This window comes from Vombatus ursinus, unplaced genomic scaffold, assembly GCF_900497805.2.
Source record: "Vombatus ursinus unplaced genomic scaffold, bare-nosed wombat genome assembly UNPS02014807.1, whole genome shotgun sequence".
NCBI lineage: Eukaryota > Metazoa > Chordata > Mammalia > Diprotodontia > Vombatidae > Vombatus > Vombatus ursinus.
In genome coordinates this window covers 11,285,459-11,304,459 of record NW_020954585.1, presented here as the reverse complement: position 1 = coordinate 11,304,459, position 19,001 = coordinate 11,285,459, and the positions used below count along the sequence as shown (strand labels likewise).

The following is a 19,001-nucleotide window of genomic DNA, read 5'->3' as shown; positions in this document are numbered from 1 at the left end:
TGGCCCCTAAGGTCCTTTGGTCCAACCTTTCCCCAAACCAAGAACTCCTTCTACAGTACTCACAACCATGACTCACTCCCCCAAAAGCCCATTCTGATTTTGGATTCTGCTGTTCAGAAGTTTTCATTTCTTCATCCTTTGTTGAGCCTTGTGTTAAATCTGTCAGGGAGGGAAAGTCAAAGGAATAGACTCAAGGAAACCTTAGACCTCCATAGAAGGGGCTATACCTTTTTCATCAGTTCAGAAACTGGTATGCTTCTATAGATGCCACATCCTAGCAGAACAATTAGCATTTATATAGAGCTTTATTTCATTTGATCCTTACAATAACCCTGTGAGGAGGTGCTGTTATTATCCCCATTTGACCAAGGAAAAAATCGAGACTGAAAGAGATGAAGTGATTAGTCCATGGACACACTCAGATAGTGTCTGAAGCAGGATTCAAATTAAGATCTTCCTGACTTTAAATCCAGCTCCCACTACCCAAGTGGTGTCAAACTCAAATAGAAACAGGCCACTAAACTGTACAGAAGGGCCTTTGTGGGATGCATATTGACTTAGTTTTCAAAAGTAATATCTATTTTTATTTATTTTGTTAAATGTTTACCAATTACACTTTAATTTGGTTGGGACAGCATGAGCTTTATGTTTGTCTCCTGTGCACCATACCACCTACTTGCCTATGAAAGCAGTCTACCTCTCGGTACCGCCAGCTTGGTTTGGATGGCGTTTCTGGTGAGAATGAAGGGTTTCAGTAGACACCTGCTCTTTTAAGACACCCAAGATACTGATTAAGAATGTTTTGTCCCCACTAGACTACAAGCTTTGTTATGTTTTATTTCTCTTTGTATCCTCCTATGACTTTCAGCATGAGGTTTTGCAAACAGTAGGTGCTCAATAAAAGTCTGTTAGATGAATAAACTGCTCACAGCAGGGACACCTGCTGGAAGAAAGCAGTGTATTCCCAAAGACAGAAGAATGAAGGTGATTTCCCCCTAAGCCTGAAGTCTAGAAGTGAGTGGTATGTGGTTTTACATACAAGGAATTTGGTTCTTATTCACCTGGAAAGGATAGTACAAGTCCAAAACTATGAAACAGAGCATAGCCTAAGGCTAAAAAGAACAAATCCAGAACTGTGCTTATCCCACACGACCCTGGCCTTCTGAACCTGGCCATTTCATCTTACATCCCCAATTTGTTGTTGCTGTTCAGTTATTTCAGTTGTGTCTGACTCTGTGACCCCATTTGGGGTTTTCTTGGCAAAGATATTAGAGTGGTTTGCCATTTCCTTTTCCAGATCATTTTACAGATGAGGAAAGTGAGGCAAACAAGGTTAAGTGATTTGCCCAGGGTTATACACCTAGTAAGTGTCTGCAGCCAGATTTGAATTCAGAAAGATGAGTCTTCCTGACTCCAGACCTGGCACTCTATCTACTGCACCACTTAGCTGCTCCAGACAACCCCAATAGTTACCCTAATACTCTCCTCCAGGAGATGGTAAGGAAGTCCTCTTCAGGTATGTAATGACACAGGTAAGGTCTCAACCAAGATACCCAGGCTCTGAACGAAATGATTTGGACAACCCCAATCACAAGCAAATGAAGTTGGGACCTTAACAAGTAAAGGGTTGTAAAGAAAGCCCACTGTAAATATAAGAAGGTTTTTTTTTAAAATTTATTTACTATCACCATCATGAATGTGAATCTTGCTTACTAGCTGTGTCACACTGGTCAAGTCTAACAACCTTTCATCCTCAATGGCCTCAACTGTAAAATGAAGATAATAATAGCAACTACCTCCCAATGGTAGAAGGATAAAATGAGATTATATGCAAGGTGCTTTGCAAACCTTAAAGCACAATACAAATGCCAACATTCATTATTATTACCTAGAGAGATAAAAACATTTATTAAACACTTGTTATGTGAAAGGCGGGGGCAGCTAGGCAGCGCAGCAGATAGAGTATGGGGTCTGAAGTCAGGAAAATTCATCTTCCTGAGTTCAAATCTGACCTCAGATGCTTGTGACCCAGGGTAAGTCACTTCACCCAGTTTTCTTCAGTTCCTCATCTATAAAATGAGCCGAAGAAGGAAAACGCAAACTACTCCAGTATCTTTGCCAAGAAAACCCCAAATGGAGTCACAAAGAGTTGGACACAAGTGAACAACAAAAATGTGCCAGGCACAATGTTGCTAAGCTACGGGCATACAAATTCAAACAAGCAAAATAGTCCTTGCCCTCAAGCAGCTTACATTCTAATAGAAGACGACAGCACATAAGGGGGGTTTGAGGAGGGGAACACATAGCTGGAGATGCCCAGAAGTGCATACAGGCCTGAATAGAGCAAGAAAAGGTCAAAAATTTTGGCCCAAAGCTATCCTATCAAAGCCCAGGGTGGTTCCAGGGGCAGATGACCTTGTTATCATTATTAATTTTCATCTCATAGAGGAAGCAGGTCTGGGAAACCAGCAGGTAGTACTGCTTTTCTGCTGCCATTTGGGATTTTGGGCGTGGAACTAAAGGCCTGCTTGATCTGAGTCAAGTACTGTCAGAACACTGAGGGTAACTCTCCGAACTCAGCAAAGTAAGAGGGATTGCCAGTGCACACCCAAGGGTGTCAGCCCATAATTGGTCTCTAATGACCCAGTGAGCATCCCTGGCACCTGTCCATCTCAAAAGCACAGTCCACTTTGTATACTTTCATGCATGTAGGAAATGGATAATGGAAAAACAGCTTCATTTTACAGGTGAGAATAAGTGAGCTAAAATGCTAACTAAATGTAGCACAAGGTTTTGCAAACAGTAGGCACTCAATAAAGGTTGGTTAGTGAAATGAATTGCCTGGAGTAGGACCAACTGCAAGGATGAAGATAGCAGTGTATTCCCAATGGTGAGCTGCCCCTATGCCAGAAAGGTAACATTGACAGAGCAGTCCTTTGCCAGAGAGGAAGGTGAGGAGATGCAAGCCTCATTTCTTGACATTGCCTGACTTCTCTCTCAGTCATATGGGCTGGGTTTTATATCCCTGTAACAATGGTCTAGTTTCCTAGTTGATGGCCTGTCAGGTCAAAACCTTTTGAAAATCCCCTAATATTCCATCCTACAGGCTCGTTATCATCTGAAAGTGAAGGCATGCCAGGGTTTCATTCAAATGACAGGACAGAGAAAAATCCACAGAGTAGCTAGCTACACCTCAAATCCATCTTAGCCCTTACAGACTCCAACTCAACTCACTGTAGGATTATAAGCATCTGTCAGACAGTGAAAAGCCTCAATCCAATTCAACATTTTTAAAGTGCCTATTATGAGCAAGTTATATCCTTATATATAAATTCTCTATGATTACAAGCTATACTGGTAGAAGGAGTTACCTCATTCAAAATTCCTTATACCAGTGAAATTACAGTTATCATCGATGAATTCACTCTAACAGAAAGGTGTAAGACACTGTACTAGGCAGAGATTCTACCCCCAAACCCTTTAAAAAATAACCTGAAACAATGACTCTGCAGGGGAGAGATCTGGACACAGCCAAAGTAATTCCCTGTCCTGGTCTGGCTTATCCAGTTTGTAGATACAGAAGTTAAATGGAGGCAGTGGTTTACAGTGGAAAGAACAGTGGACTAGGAGTTATAAGAGCTGAATTTGTGGCCCAGCTGTGTGTTCCTGAGCAAGAGACTCAACAGAGGCCACTAGCTGGCCAAGTTAATAGAGTGCTGGGCCTGGACTCAGCAACACCCGACTCCCAATCTGGCCTCAGACACTTACTAGCTGTGTGACCTTGGGCAAGTCACTTAGCCTCAGCTTCCTCAACTGTAAAATGGGAATAACAATAATAATAATAATAGCACCTACCTTACAGTGTTGTTGTGAGGATCAAATGAGATCATATTGGTAAAGCTCTTAGCACCTGACACATAGTGAGTGCTTAATAAACACTTGTTTCCTTTCTTCTTTCTTCCCTTCCTGTACTGTACATCAGTTTCCAAAATGGTAATAATATTTTCACTGGCTACCTTGTAGGGTTGCCTTAAAATACTATAGAAAATCGAGCCATCATTATCATTATTATTATTATTAAAGAGACCTGCTTTTTAGACCCACCAACTAATTTGCTGTGCTGTTGTTGTTGCTGTTGTTGTTCAATCCTTTAGCTGTGTGTGACTTTTCATCACCCCATGGACTGTCCCTGGGGTCTTCTTTGCAAGTTTGCCGGAGTGGTTTGCCATTTCCTTCTCTAATGGGTTAAGGCAAACAGAAGTTAAGTGTCTTGCCCAGGGTCACACAGCTAGTAAGTGTCTGAGGCTGGATTTGAACTAAGGTCTTCCTGACTCTAGGCCTAGTACTCTATCCACTGAGTCACCTACTTACCTTTAGTGACCTTTAGTACCTCTTTCTGAACTTGGGTTCTGTTCTCTCTAAAAATGTGCTAATTTGACTAGATGATCACTGTCTCTTCTACTATGATTCTAACTTTATTATAGTACCTATTCCTTACCTCCCTTTGGAGTCCACTGAATAAACTCCATACCACATAAGTGTGCTAACGATAGATCTCCAGGTTTAGAGGTGGAAGGGATCTTAGAGGTCATCTAGTCTGACTCCCTCATTTTACAGATGAGGAAACTGAGGCCCAGGGTGGTGAAGTGTTTCGCTTAATGACCCTCAAGTAGTAAGTGGCAGAGCTAAGCTTTTAACCTTTGACTCCAAGGTTCAGTGCCCTTTCCAATCCTCTACATCACCCTCCATTGGCCTCTAACACCTATCTTCTAAGCCCAGTTGCATTTGGATCAGATCACTGCTTGGAGAGTCCACTGAAGCAGTCCCAACTCTGCTGATGTCTGACAAGGGTTATGGTTCTGTCTCCAAGAATCTGTTCCAGGGCCCAGGTCTATGCAGTTCTTCTTATAACTTGCCTGGAAGAGCATCAGATACATTTAAATAGATAATGTATGTAAAATGCTATATAAAAAAAGTTCTTACTACTGATAAATGCATTATGGCAAGTATGTCATGCCATAGCTATTAACTAAGCACCTACTTTCATACTAGATGCTTGGGACAAAGAATCATAGAATTTCAGACAAGCATAAGAGGCAATCCCTGGCCTCAATGATGCTCACAGTCTAGTCTATAATACAGGTTTCAGACACAAGAAACAATTGTTAATAATACTAAGCCATAAATGGTATGTATCAAGTATAGAATGTTACACGTATTTAAAAAAGGGATAAAGATATCCTAGAGAGGTCAGAGAAGACTTGAAGTGGGCCTTGAAGGATGGGCAGAATTTCAACAGGTATGCTAGGTAGAGGAAATAAAGTGATCACACACTGGCAGAAAAAATATACTTTGAAGGATCTGTTATCTCACTGATAGTAGTATTCCTTTCAACAAGGCACAGAACTCCTGTCCCCACCTTCCTGTAAATTCACCATAGGGGATTCACTTTGATGTGCTGGGAGCAGAGGAAAAGTACACATATCATCGATTTTTTAAACGAAACCAAGCTAGGAGGGATAGCTACTGTATTTCCAACCTTATACATCACGCCCCTTCCTGCCTTCTGGCTGGCCTTCCTCACCCAGGATGCTCTATCTTCCATCTCTCTACCTCTGTCCTGGCTGCCCCTCATGCCTGGTAAAGCTCTTAGTGCCTGGCACACAGTGAGTGCTTAATAAATGTTTGTTTCCTTTCTTGTTGCTTCCCTTCCTGTACTGTACATCAGTTTCCTCATTTGGAAAATGGTAATAATATTTTCAATAGCTACCTTGTAGGGTTGCCCTAAAATACTATAGAAAATCGAGCAATCATTATCATTATTATTATTAAAGAGACCTGCTTTTTAGTCCTACCAACACTCCCCCCTCAGCCCTGCCTCTGGAAATCTGAGCTTCCCACAAAACTCTGCTCAAGCACCACCTTCTACCTAAAGTTGTTGCTGCTTATCCCTCAGATGTTAATGTCCTCCCCTCAGAAAATATACCTTGTAATTTTATGGTACTTATTTTGTACATGGCCCCCAATAGCAGTTCCTTCAGGGCAGGGACTATCTTTGTCTCTCTGGCCCCTAGCACAGTATTTCCCACATAGAAGGCAGATACTTAATAAAGCCTTGATTGACTGCATGAAAGAACTGGGGTCTGAAAAGATACTAACAGGAGAGGACGATAGAACAAATCTAAAATAAAAAGACGAACTTTAGTAAGAACAAATATAAAGGTCTATACTTAGATTCAAATAAAATCAACTATGTAGGTCCAAGATAGAAAATATGTAATTAGAGAATAGTGCATGTGAAAAAGACCTGGGGGTTTTAGAGACCCATGTGCTCAATATTGTGGTATGTTAGCCCATCCTCCTTCCATTCCAAAAAGCTAATATCTTAGGCTGCATTAATAGGAGCTTAATACACAAAAGAAGAAAAGCCTCTACCTGGGTCATTCCACTTCTGTGTTCCATTCTGGTGCCATATTCTGGGTAGAATATTTACATGCCAAAATATATCAAGAGGAGGGTGACCAGACCAGAAACCATTTCATGTGAGGACTAGTTTAAAGAAATGAGGATATTTAGCTAGTGAAAAGAGTAGACCATATACAATAGCCGTCCTAAAGTATCTAAAAGGCCATCATCACAGATTTACAATGGAAAGGGACCTTACTGTGTAACCCAAGGCCCTTATTGGATAAATGAGGAAAATGAGAGCCAGAAAGGTCAAGTGATCGGCTAGGAAGTAAACAGTAAAGCCAAGATCCAAATCCAGTTCTTCTGAATCCAAATTCAGCACTCTTTCCATTATACCACCATAGATTCAACATGTTTTGCTTAGGCCTAGAGGACAGAACTGTCAAAGGTTCCTTCAAGCTCTAAAACCTATGAACTAGAAACAATGGGAAGAAGCCACATGGAGGCAGACTTTGGCTTAGCGTAAGGAGAAACTTGCTAGGAACTTGAGTGCTCTAAAAGTGGATGGAAGGATTTCAGTCGATAGTGAGTCCTCATCACTGGAAATCAAGCAGGGGCTGAATGACCATTTGTTGGGGACACTGTGGAGAAGCCTGCTGCATGGATAGAGTTTGGGCTAGATAACTTCTGAGGTCCCTACCAGGTCTTAGATTCTGGGCTGATATCACTGTTACACATATATCTCTCCTATATTTGCAGATGCACAGCCCTTTTCTCTTGCTAGACACATATACTCTCCTTTATATCCCAGCAATGTAAAGAATTTCATATTTATTTTACTTTGCATGCAAAGAATTTCTCTCTCTCCCTCCCCTTTACCCACACACACAAAATTCAAAGGAGACTGAGCCTAGTCTAGTGACAAGTAAATAAGAAGCTGTAGGGGTATAGGGAACCAAGTTCTGGACTTGGAATCAGGAATATCTGGGTTCAAATCCCACTTCTGATGTTTACTAGCTGTGTGACTGTGAGCAAGTCACTTTAACCTGAGCCTGTTTCTTCATCAATAGCATGGGGTTAAGAATACCTGTCTTACCAACTTCACAAAGTTGTGGTGAGGCTCAGATGAGTCAATAATGTGTATAAAATGCTTTGAAAACTTTAAGATGCTACACAGATGCCAATTTTTTTTATCATTAAATAAACAAGAAATTCCGGGTTCTATCCTAGTTGCTACACACACACACACACACACACTTTGAATTCCTGAGTAAAGAGGCCAGATCTTGCAGGACAATGGGGCAGAGAAGAAATGCCCCTAGCACCAGTTGCCAGTGGTGGCAACTAGCACAACGAATGTATAACTGAAACCGTTTTGTTCCCCCAGTAAACTTCCTAGGGAGCCATGCCCTCTGAGAAAAGAAGGTAGAATCACTACAGGGCCAGGACAACTACCAGACAGTCAGTCAAAAAACATTTGTTAAGCAACTACTATGTGCCAGGCACTGTGCTAAGCGACTTAACTACTAGGACTTAGATCTGGGCACCTTGCCTCAGTTTCCTCACCAGTCTGATGCTATATTGGAATCTTTCTGCCTCTCTGTGGCGTCAGAAGGATTAACAAGACAATGTCTGGCTGGGGTTATAGAAACACACTGACTGGGGCAGTTTCTGTGTTTTCTCCGGGGTGAATGACAGGAGAAGCTGGGTGCTATGGGAGGTGCTAACAGCACCCTGTTACTGTCAGCACAAAAGAAGAAGGTTCCACTCTTCAATCACTCCCCAAACCAGTTTACCCCACCCCCACCCTCATAAGGTAATTCATCCACCCAAGATGCACAAAATGAGAAATGCTAATTTAACAGTTAGTAGTACAGCCAGCATGAGCCCTACCAGGAATAGTCCTGTGCCTCACCTTTCTTTTTTTTGGGGGGGGGGTAGGGGTGGGAGAGAGGAAATCCCTAAGAAATTTTCCGCCTAGCAGGGTTGGGCTCTTCAAAAACTAAATACATACTCCTCCTCCCATCCATTTTAAAACTGGAGTCCATGACTGAAACGTTAACCAAACGGCCAAATCAGAAGAGTATTTCTAAAAACTTTACCGACTTTCTGGGACTAAGACTAAAGTTTCATTAAAAACAATTAACAAAGGCAGCTGCCTACTTGCTGAAAAACAGTAGGACTATATAGGCAGCTAGGCAGCATAGTGGATAGTCCTAGACTTGGAATCATGAAAACCTGAGTTTGAACCTTGCGTTAGACACTTTACCAGCCGTGACACTGGACAAGTCACTTAACTTCAGTCTTGGTTTCTTCATTTGTAAAATGAGTATAATAATAGCACCTATTTCACAGACTTGCTAGGATAGAATGAGGCAACATGTAAAGTGCTTAGCAAACCTTAAATTGCTTCACGAATGCTAGCTATTAGTAGTAGTAGCAGTAATGATGATGATGATAATAATAATGTACCCAGAGATTGCACTTCATCACGGTTAAATTCATCTTGTGGACCAGACATAATTTGTGGGATTAGACATCAGCTGACATGGGTTCTTGGCCCCTTATCCAGCAAGGGGAGTATAAGGGGAGGAATTAAGCAAATTCCAGTCTCTATTTAGGTCTGAGATATGCAGCAGTGTCCATTCAGTATAGAATGAGAATACTAAAACAAATGAAAGCAACCAAGTCTGGGAAATGTTTCTCAAAGACAATCACCAGATAAGATAAAGAGACGGTGATGTAAGTCAGAGCTAGCTTTGGGGGAAAGGTCAACAGGCAAAAAAGATGAGAAAAGGAGGAGATTAGGGATCTAGGCAGGCAAGGCAGCCTTCTCTGAATGATATCACCTGATTCCAAGGCCTTGGAAGTGTTTTCACCACCCCACCCCCACTGGCAGCCTTACTAAAGACTGGCCTTATAGGTGAGAAGAGCCTGGAGTTACTGAGGCAGACAGCTCTCCCAGGTGAATCTCAATCTACTAGCCCCTTGGGGAACCAAGCTCCACCCTCCAACAATGGGAGAATCCCTAGCCCAGATTCCTACATCTGTTCTCACACAGAAAGGCAAAAATGTCTGTCCAAACAAGGGAATAGGACTGGTTTAATGAGACTGCAAGGCCTGGATTGCTCTGTGCAAGGACCGGATGATCACCTCCTTGTCACAGACCTGTTATACAGGCAAAAAGCAACCCATATGACATACAAGGTTAAAATCTTGGAGGGCCCGGTGGCTGATGGGTATCTTAAGGAAATGTTGACTCTTCTTCGACCCCTCCCTACCCTGATAAGGTTGTAGCTAAATTTACATTGGAATTAAAGGACATTATGAGCATTAAGTTATGGTAATAATAATCACAATAACTCACATTTATGTAACTCTTTAAGGTTTACAAAACACTTTCTTCATAACAATTCAGTATAAATTTATTATATCTCTTTTACAGATGAAGAAACTGAGGCTGAGATTAGGTAACTTGCCCAACTAGTATCTGAAGCTGGCAGTCAATCAACAAACATTTATTAAGTGTTTACTATATACTGGGCACAACAACCCAGGTTTCTTGACTTCCGGTCCAGTACTTATTCATTATATGCTATTGTCTATGGGTTGGTACTACAGAATCTCAGAGTTGGCTACAAGCCCAAAGGTCATCTAAGCCAGTCTGCTCCTGAATAGGAATTCTCCCTCTATAGCCTCCCTAAGAAGTGGTCATTCAGTCTCTTGCTTGAAGACCTTCAGTGACATAAGCTATTCCCCTCTGAAGTCCATTCTTCTTTTGGCTAGTGATAACTAATAGGTTCCCTGCTTCCCAAAAAAGAGTGGTTGGGGCACCTAAGTGGCAAAGTGGATAGAGCACTGGCCCTAGAGGCAGGAGGACCCGAGTTCAAATGTGACCTCAGACACAGAACACTTACTAGCTGTGTGACTCTGGGCAAATCACTTAACCCCAATTGAGTAGCCAAAAAAAAAAAAAAAAGCATGGTTTCCAGGTTGGTGCCAGAAATCCAGACACCTGTCTTCTTGCTAATGGCTGAAACAGGAAGTTAACTTGTAAATAACTGGCTTGAATGGCCCTCTCTCATCTTTCCCACTGGCCTAACCCGACCCCTGAAACCCTTTCATTACCTGAGTGGGAGAGGTGTAGCCTGCCTCTTAACTTCTATTTAACTGGAGAACCTGTATTCTGAGGGCAACTCTTTTTTTTTAAATTAATTTATTTTGATTTATCAACAATCACTTCCATAAGCTTTTGAGTTTAAAATTTTTCTCTCCCTCCTTCCCACCTCCCTCCCCAAGATGGCACACAATCTGATATAGGCTATACATATACATTTCTATTAAACATATTTTCACATTAGTCATGTTGTAAGTAAGAATTAGAACCAATAGGAGGAACCACCAGAAAGAGGAAACAAAACACAACAGAAGGAAAAAAAATAGCAAATAATATGCTTCGATTTGTATTCAAACTCCATAGTTCTTTCTTTAGATGTGCATAGCATTTTCCATCATGAGGCCTTTGGAGAAGTCTTACATCCCTGCATTGCTGAGAAAGGCTAAGTCTATCAATATTAGTCATCGCACTGAGGACAACTCGTCAAGACAATGTTTTTCAGACTAAAGAAGGGAAATCCGTTCTCAAAGACAGGAAGCTAAAAGGCAGCATGGTGCAGTGAGCAGAATAATGGCTTTAAGAAGCAGAGGACCTGAGTTCAAATCCCAGCTCTATCTTTGTGAGTTGGGCAAAAGTTCTCTCTGGGCCTCACTTTTCTTCATGTATAAAATAAAGGGGTTGGACTAGAAGAATTCTAAGGTCTCTTCCAGCTCAAAATGTTTGATTCTAGGTTAGGGGATAGAAAAATGGAGAACTAGGCTAAGTAGTACACTAAGACTGGCCAAGTAGGAAAACCTTACATAATGTGACCTGGGGCAGGCTAGGCAGGGCTTCTTGCCCCGCAAATCTCCCTTTTTCCGCTAGACAGTAACCTGGATTGTACCATGAACTTGATGAAGGCTTTTGGAAGACTTTTTAACCTGGAGAAGAGAAGATTTGGAGGAGCCAGGGGGCTTAATAACTATCTTCAAAGGAGGAGCAAATTTATTCTGTATGGATGTAGGGGCTAAGATTGGGACCAATGTGTCTGAGTTATAAGGAGGCATATTTCATTTCAATATCAGGGGGAAATGTTGTAGCAATTAGAGAGCTGCCCCAGGATAGGCTAAGCTGTCTCAGGAGACAGTAAACTCTGCAACATTGTGTTTTAAAGCAGAGCCTGAATAAACTACCCATTAGTACTTAGAAGGGTTCCATTTGTATTATGGAAAAATGGACTAAATGACCTTCACTTATGTCTGACTCTTCGTGACCCCATGGACCATAGCAAGCCAATACTGTCCATGGGTTTTCTTGGCAAAGATACTGGAGTGGTTTGCCATTTCCTTCTCCAGTGGATTAGGGCAAACAGACATTAAGTGACTTGCCCAAGTTCATACAGTTAGCAAGTGTCTGAAGTAGGATTTGAACTCAGGTCTTTCTGACTGCAGGCCCAGCACTCTATCCACAGAGCCATCTAGCACCCTCCTAAATGACCTCTAAGATTCAATAATTCTAAGGCTCTGAGGTTTTTCAGGTTCCTTTTCTCAAAATACAAATTCCCCAGCATGCCTAGCATTTTCAGTCATTATCAATCAAAACCTTAATTTTTAATATCTTTTCTAATCCATGCAGTTAGAGCACAGACCATGAAGTAGACAGAAATATCACTAGTTTACTTAGGAAGGCACAGGCTGGTCCTAGGGGGGAGCCCCACAATCTACATTTCCTGGTTTTCCATATCTATTTTTATTAAGTCAACCTGGAAAGGTGGCTGGAAGTGGAGGAAAGGCTCCTGAGAGAGGTTTGTATCAAGCATTTCTTGCAGCCCTGTGCACAACGGATCAGGTAGTTGCGCTCTTCAGTTGTGTGCCTCTCCTCCTGGTTGCTTCCCACCCAGCAGTCCCTACTGGGGCACAGTTTCTCTGTTCCCCCTCACGCCCACCCCAACACCTGATCAGAGAAGCTGACACCCTAGCACCAAACTTGGGTTGAAAAGAGTTGATCAAACAAGTTCCATTTTTCTTAATTTTAAGAGCCTTAGGGTGTGAGCATTTGAAAGGGCCAGCTTTGGAGTTAGGAAGTCCTGGGGTAGGGGAGCGAGGAGGTAAATCTTGCTTCCAACACACATTAGCCCTGTGACCACAAGCAAATCACTTAAACTTTCAATGTTCCAGGTTACTATCTAAGACCATAAATTATAGCAAATTTGGACTTCTGCATCAGTAAGGGAGTTTCTAAACAGGAAGTACTAAAGTGATAGAAAAAATCACAGCAAAAGACCTCCACCACTACCCCCAAAAGTCCTGGGAGTATAGGACTTTTTCTTGCTACAGGCAGCTGGTTACACTAGCTTCCCAAATGCTTTCTTTTGGGCATCAGGACCAGGGAGCAACTCACTACAAGAATGAAGTCATCAGACCTCTGGCTAACACAGTTTTCACTCCAGGTCATAAGTTCAGAGCTGGAGGGATTCTTAGAAGCCTGGTCCAACTTTAATTTTACAAGTAAGGAAACTGAGGCCCAGAGGTCATACAGGCAGTAAGTGGCAGATATGGGATTTGAACTACTTTCTGACTCCAAATTCAGTATTTTTCCCACTGTACCACAATGCAGGCACCTTGTTCCCTTCAATCTTAAGTAACAGCAGGCTTCCTAGTGACAGCCAGTGTCAAAGGACCACAGACCTCAGCTATTGCTTCAGTCAAGAGAAACAGTGCTAGGACAGGAAGCTTACTGATCTGTTGAGGCCTGCCAATAAATACTCATCTATAATCTCCCGGTCAATTGTCTTTGATTAATTGATCCTTGTTGGGAGGGGAAGCCTTATTAAACTAAATTGACTGTGCTTAAATGAAAGACTAGTCCCAGGCTTTTGTGGTGGTACATGCACACGTGCTTCAATTGAGCAAGCACACAAGGAAAGCTAAGTCCAAAGTAAGACTAGAGGCTGCTCTGAAAGAGCCTCTGAAGTCATGCTCTTAAAGAGAAGCCAAGACTCTCCTCCATAAGGTTGGGAAAAGGGAACTAGTTGCCATGGGGTGGAGGGAGAGGTTTGAAGATTTCAGAGCCCATTTTGGAGCAGAGTAGGAAATCCTTCTGGAAAGTCAGGCAAGACAAGAGGAAATGAGCAGAACAGCATGTTTCTACCTTCATTTCTGTCTCTGAACTTTTGCTTACTCTCCTCTTCATCTGAAAAGCCCTCCCTTTCTTCAAAACCCAGCTAAAGTCTCACCTCCTTCATCAACCTAGCATAGAGTGATCTCTTTCATGTCTAAAGTTGCACAGCAATATCAGAGGACTGTAAAAAGGACAGGAATCTTAAAGATCCCCTTTCATTTTACAAATGAGAAAACAGGCTCTTGTAATTGACCCAAGGTGTCAGAGCTAGGATTCAAACCCAGCTCCTCTGATTCCAAATCAAGTAGGGTCTTTTGACTTCCAACAATTGCCTGATAGTCTGTGCCACTCTATTCAGCACTGTTATCATATATTGCCCCAATGGCATTGGTTGAGACCATCTAATGTAGGCTGTGCCAGTGGGTATCAGTTGATTGACAGGCTGGATAGAGGCTAATACATCTTACAGTTTTATGATGGTAGAAATCCACCTGCTGAAGCAGAAACTTGATGAAATGGATTTTATCAGGGAGCCTTTCTCTGAGGTTGTCAAATGGAGAAGGACTCTAGAAATCTGTATGGAACTTATTTGCTCTGATTTTTTTCCTGTTATTTCCAGTGAGCTTCCTGAGGCAGGGAGCTGTTTCTTTTGTTATTCTCCAAAGAACTGGGAAAGATGCTTGGCACAGTGTAAGAGCTCAATAAATAAAAAGGCATCCCTTCTAGCAAACATCACTAACAATGTCAAGCAAAACAAGGTTACAAGAGCAGTGAACTGTATGGAAACAATATTATGACTGAGACTGTATGCTTGGCCAAACAACTATTGTGTTAGGTTAGGGGTTGAGGGGGGAGAACTGAATCTCTACAGATATGTTTTGGTCGATAAGTTGAATAACCTTTCACCACTTTAGTTATGTATGAATGAAGATATTGTGAAACGACATCGATTGAGACGATATTATGTTGGGCTGTGCCTATAGGTGTTGGTTGGTTGGTAGATTAGATTGAGGATAATTCAGCTTTCAGGATTATGATGGAATAAACTCTCAGATACTTGGTGGATGGAATAATAATAATAAATATTGTCAGAGAAAGTTCCTCTGAGCAGATCAATGGAAGCTAGCATATATCTGATCTTCCCCAAATATACTGTAAGTTCCTAAAGGGCAGGGTATGTTGTCCTCTTCATTTTTGTCTTTCTCCATAAGGTAAATCTTTGTTAAGTGAAAGGATGTATGGCTTGACCTTACTCTTCTGCCTTCAGCTCTCTCAGCTTCCTAGTCATTCTAGCCATCAGCCCTGTTAGTGAGATTCATTTGCCTTGCCTTTCCCTTATAGCCTACACCCCCTTTCCCTTTTCCATTCCTTACAGTCATGCACCCACATCTCCCTGAGGCTCTGAGGAAGCTGGAGCCTCTGAGCAAGGCTCTGCTGTCTTCCAACATGAAACAACATGCCACATAGTATGGGGATGTCACCCGGAATGCTGCTGGAATTTCCAGCTGCTGTAGGTAAAAATCCAACAGGTTTTTCTCTGATAAATCATGGTTTCATAATCACAGGTTCCTGGAGGAAAGGTGGGGTGAGGGTGGTGGGGAGATGAGCGGAGACTTCAGGAGGACAACAGAGTTAAAAACAAAGACCAAACACCCTAGAACCAAGTACTGAAAACCTTAACCCAGAAGAAATGGCTGTGGCCCTGTGCCCCTACCCCCACCCTGGGCACACACAAAAATCCAGAATCTCCTGAATATTCAAAAAAGTCCATGGCTTCGCTCACTATGGAAAAGTCAAAGAATGTTAGAACCAAAAAGTACTTTAGAGAGCATCTAATCCAACCCCTTCATGGAAGCCCAGAGAGACAAAGTGATTTGTCCCCTGTTACACACTGAATCAGTGGCAGAGATTCATGTTTCCTAATTCTCAGCCCTCTGCTCTTTCAAAGAACCAAGATTCATTTTCCTCGGCTAGCTACTGGCCTTCTTGATGGGAAGGTACCCCACAGTAGTTCCTAGTGGAGTCCACTTTTCTTCCACCTTGTTAGGGTTTGGAATGAGTCTCAGTTACATCACATCCCTATTCATAGAGTGACTGGATGGAGAAAGGAGAGGGGAGGGGAAAGGAGGGACTCAGGAGGGATGTCTTAAGCTCTACTGCTGACAGGGTTAAGAGGTATCAGGCCACACTGGCGCTACTCAGAGGCATGAGTCATCCCTTCCCCACCCCCACCCCCCAAGCAGCAGCAGCTCATCTAAACATAGACACCCAGGGACGGAAGCAAGCCACTCACTTGAGTTAGCAGGCATGGGTAAGGTAAAGAGAACTCGGAAACACACATACATACATATATACTGCTAGCCCCAGTGGTGTACTGGGATGCAGGCAATCATGAGAGGAACTTCTTAGCTCAGATGTACCCAGTATCCCAGCCTCTTCTGCTAATTAGGGGAATACTGGGTGTGGGGAGGAGGGTGAGGCCAGGACCTGATGATTCAGGTGATGGAAACCAAGCAGAGGGGAAGAGATAAGAACCAGAGAGCGTGTCAGGAGGTAGGATGTCAGCTTCAGGGTTCTGACAAATAACCAGGGCCCCATGGGAATGTACCCTGTCAGCATTCATCAGCGTCTCTGGACCTTGCAGCACCTTTCCACTGACAATCACCAAACACTGGGACCAGCCTTCATAGCTTGGTGGGAAAGGCAAGGCACACTTCCACTTACAGACGCTTGGGGGTGGTTCCTAGGAAGGGAGGACAGGACAACAGAAGTGGTTTATCCCTTGGTTGGATTCCTTGGTCCCCAAGTATCAGACTACACTACTTGCTGGCCATTTTGAAATTAACAAGAGCCTGCTAGATTTGAAAATGAGTAGGGTGCTGAACCACTGTGAGCACATCTTTTCTCAGCCACATCACTGATGATGGAGCCTTCTCTTCCCATAGAGTCTCATATCCTCTGCTAACAGACACCTGAATGGCCTACCTGGCCCCCCTCCATGTCTGGAGACAATTTCAATCTTTGTCCCCTGTTGTGCCCACACAAAGGCTAGATACCTGTCACCTCTCTGGAGCCTGGTACTGGTGCCAGCCAAGTTACAACTACTCTGGTCAGTGGGGTGGAATAGAAATAAGTTGTCACCTGGAAAGCTGCTACCAAAGGTGGCCTCCCACAGGGCCTCAGGCTTCCTCTATCTGGCTCCATCATTCATGTGTCTGTCTGTCTGGGAGAGATTAGGACTCTGTGAATTCAGTTCCCAAAGGACTGAATTTGCTGCTTGGCTTTATGGTCCTGCTGCTTCCCTGGCTACCCAATCACTGCTAGCTGAGAGAAGAGGTCCCTGGGTTCTTAAGTTGTCCTTTAATAGGATGCAGGTATAGAATTTGCAGTTCAGATTGCCCCCTTGATTACTTAGACTTGGCGGAAAATTATTGCGAGTCATTTTGAATCTGAGTAATACCCTAGCAGGAGTCCTAGAAGGGAGGCAGAATAGTTCGGTGAGAGCACTGGATTTGAAGTCAAAGAATTTGGATTTGAATCCCAGCTCTGCTTACTACCTAGGAGATGTTGGGTAAGTCAGTTCACCTCTCTGGGTTTCAGTTTCCTTATCTGTAAATTGGAGGAGGGGGAGAGGATTGGACTAGATAACTTCTAGGGTCTCTTCCAGTTTCAAATCTATAATTCTATGACCAGCCAACTGGTCACAAACCAGAAGAGGAGCTAGCAGTCACTGCTCCAACACCTTTCACTCATCCAGCCCAGAGTTTCCTCTAGTTCTGGCTTTCCTATCATGAGGCAGAGCTAAAAATAACAATGGACATCTAGGCTCTGAGGCTATCGAAATAGTCCTAGGAAATTCACAGAATAAGGAAATTGGAAGGTTTTTTAGAGGTCATGTTGACAACATGCTCTTTCTCCTCTGCCTAGGACCTAATACAACAATACTTCCCTCTCCTTCTCCCCTAGTTCAGAATTCCAAGTTAAGAGAAATAATCTCCCAGTTCTTTTTGCTACTTATTTTGCAGGACATTTTACCATTCATTATTGGGGGGAGAATAGGGGAAAGGAGGAAAGGTCCTTCACTATGCACAAGAAGGAAAGGGCAAAACCAGGCCAGTACCTATGGTATTGTAAGGAGAAGAAGTTGCAGAAAAAGGTCAAAATGAGGTTTTGCTGAGAGAAGCCTTTGGACTCATAGGCTGCCCTTCAATGGTAGGGGAGAGATGAATCAAATTAATTCCTCCAGCTTCTATGCTCCAGATTCTCTCTTCCTTTCTCCCAATTCAAAAGACAGAGAAGGGAAAAGCCTGAGCCACAGCAGACAAACATGGGGCAGGGCATCCATTTCTCATCTGCTGCCTTCCCCTCAGTCACAAGGCCTTTCCACAGATTGTTCCCAGTCTAACTCTCAGTCAACCAGAAAGGTGTCAACACAACAGAGTTCATATTTGCACCCCTCTGCCCCCAATTCTCAGACCATACCAACCTTTACCCCTGAGTAAACTCCCTGGGCCCTTGACCCCAAGATGGTCTCTCAGAGAATTCTCCTAAAGGTTGAATTCTCAGAGAATTCAACCTAAAGGCATCAGAGTTCTATGCTTATGATGACACCAATCTCTAAGAAGCACCAGCATGCAGATAAAAGAGCACTGGATTTGGTATCAGGAAATCGGTTCAAATCCCCATTTTGCCACTTAGTACTTGTGTGACCTTTTGTGGACCTCAGTTTGCTCATCTGTAAAAATAAAGGGAGTGGACTGGGTGATCTTGAAGGGCTCTGGGAGCTCCCATTCTTATGATTCTAAGTACAAATGTGACCAAAACTGCTGCTCATTTACAGCCAAGCAAGACCTGTTTTAAGTTGACTGCCCTGTTTAATAGCTAAGTACACCGCTGAGAGAGAGAAACAGAGAGACAGAGAGAGAGAGAGAGACAGAGAGTTTAAAGTGTGGGGCAGGCTCTGGAAGCTACTCAATGTCCTCTGTAGGGCTAAAAATAAAACAAAAACTCAGGGCTCAGTTGAAGCAGTTTGTGTTTTGAGCTGGATAGCACTAGTAAACTGAAGGGAAGCTGAATCTACCTTATGCTCCACCACTTGGCTTGCAGAGGTGGAGCCAAATTATCTTTCAGGTTCCTTTCAACTCTGAGCTTCTACAAAGATTCAGCCTAAACGTCCTTTGCTGAGGTCTCTGAGTCTTCCTAACCGGCAACTTACTACCTTTGTCCAGGCTTCAGTTCAGCAATGAAATATTAGCCTGCCCATGCCAAATCAGCACCAAATCCCCTGACTCCAGAAGTCGACCCCGTAAATCTACTCCACATCTTAAAATTTACCCAAGCAGAAATGGAGGACCAGAGAAGTCAAGTGACTTCCTTA

The 19,001-nt window shown here is 42.9% G+C and overlaps 2 protein-coding genes across 6 annotated transcripts in view; one reads left to right on the top strand and one right to left on the bottom strand.

The window, feature by feature from the left end:
* The window catches only part of SLC5A10 (solute carrier family 5 member 10), a 175,193-nt gene that overhangs the window by 104,155 nt on the left and 52,037 nt on the right, over positions 1-19,001 (top strand). The gene's annotated exons all lie outside the window — the stretch shown is intronic.
* The window catches only part of FAM83G (family with sequence similarity 83 member G), a 59,636-nt gene that overhangs the window by 38,609 nt on the left and 2,026 nt on the right, over positions 1-19,001 (bottom strand). The window lies entirely within an intron of this gene.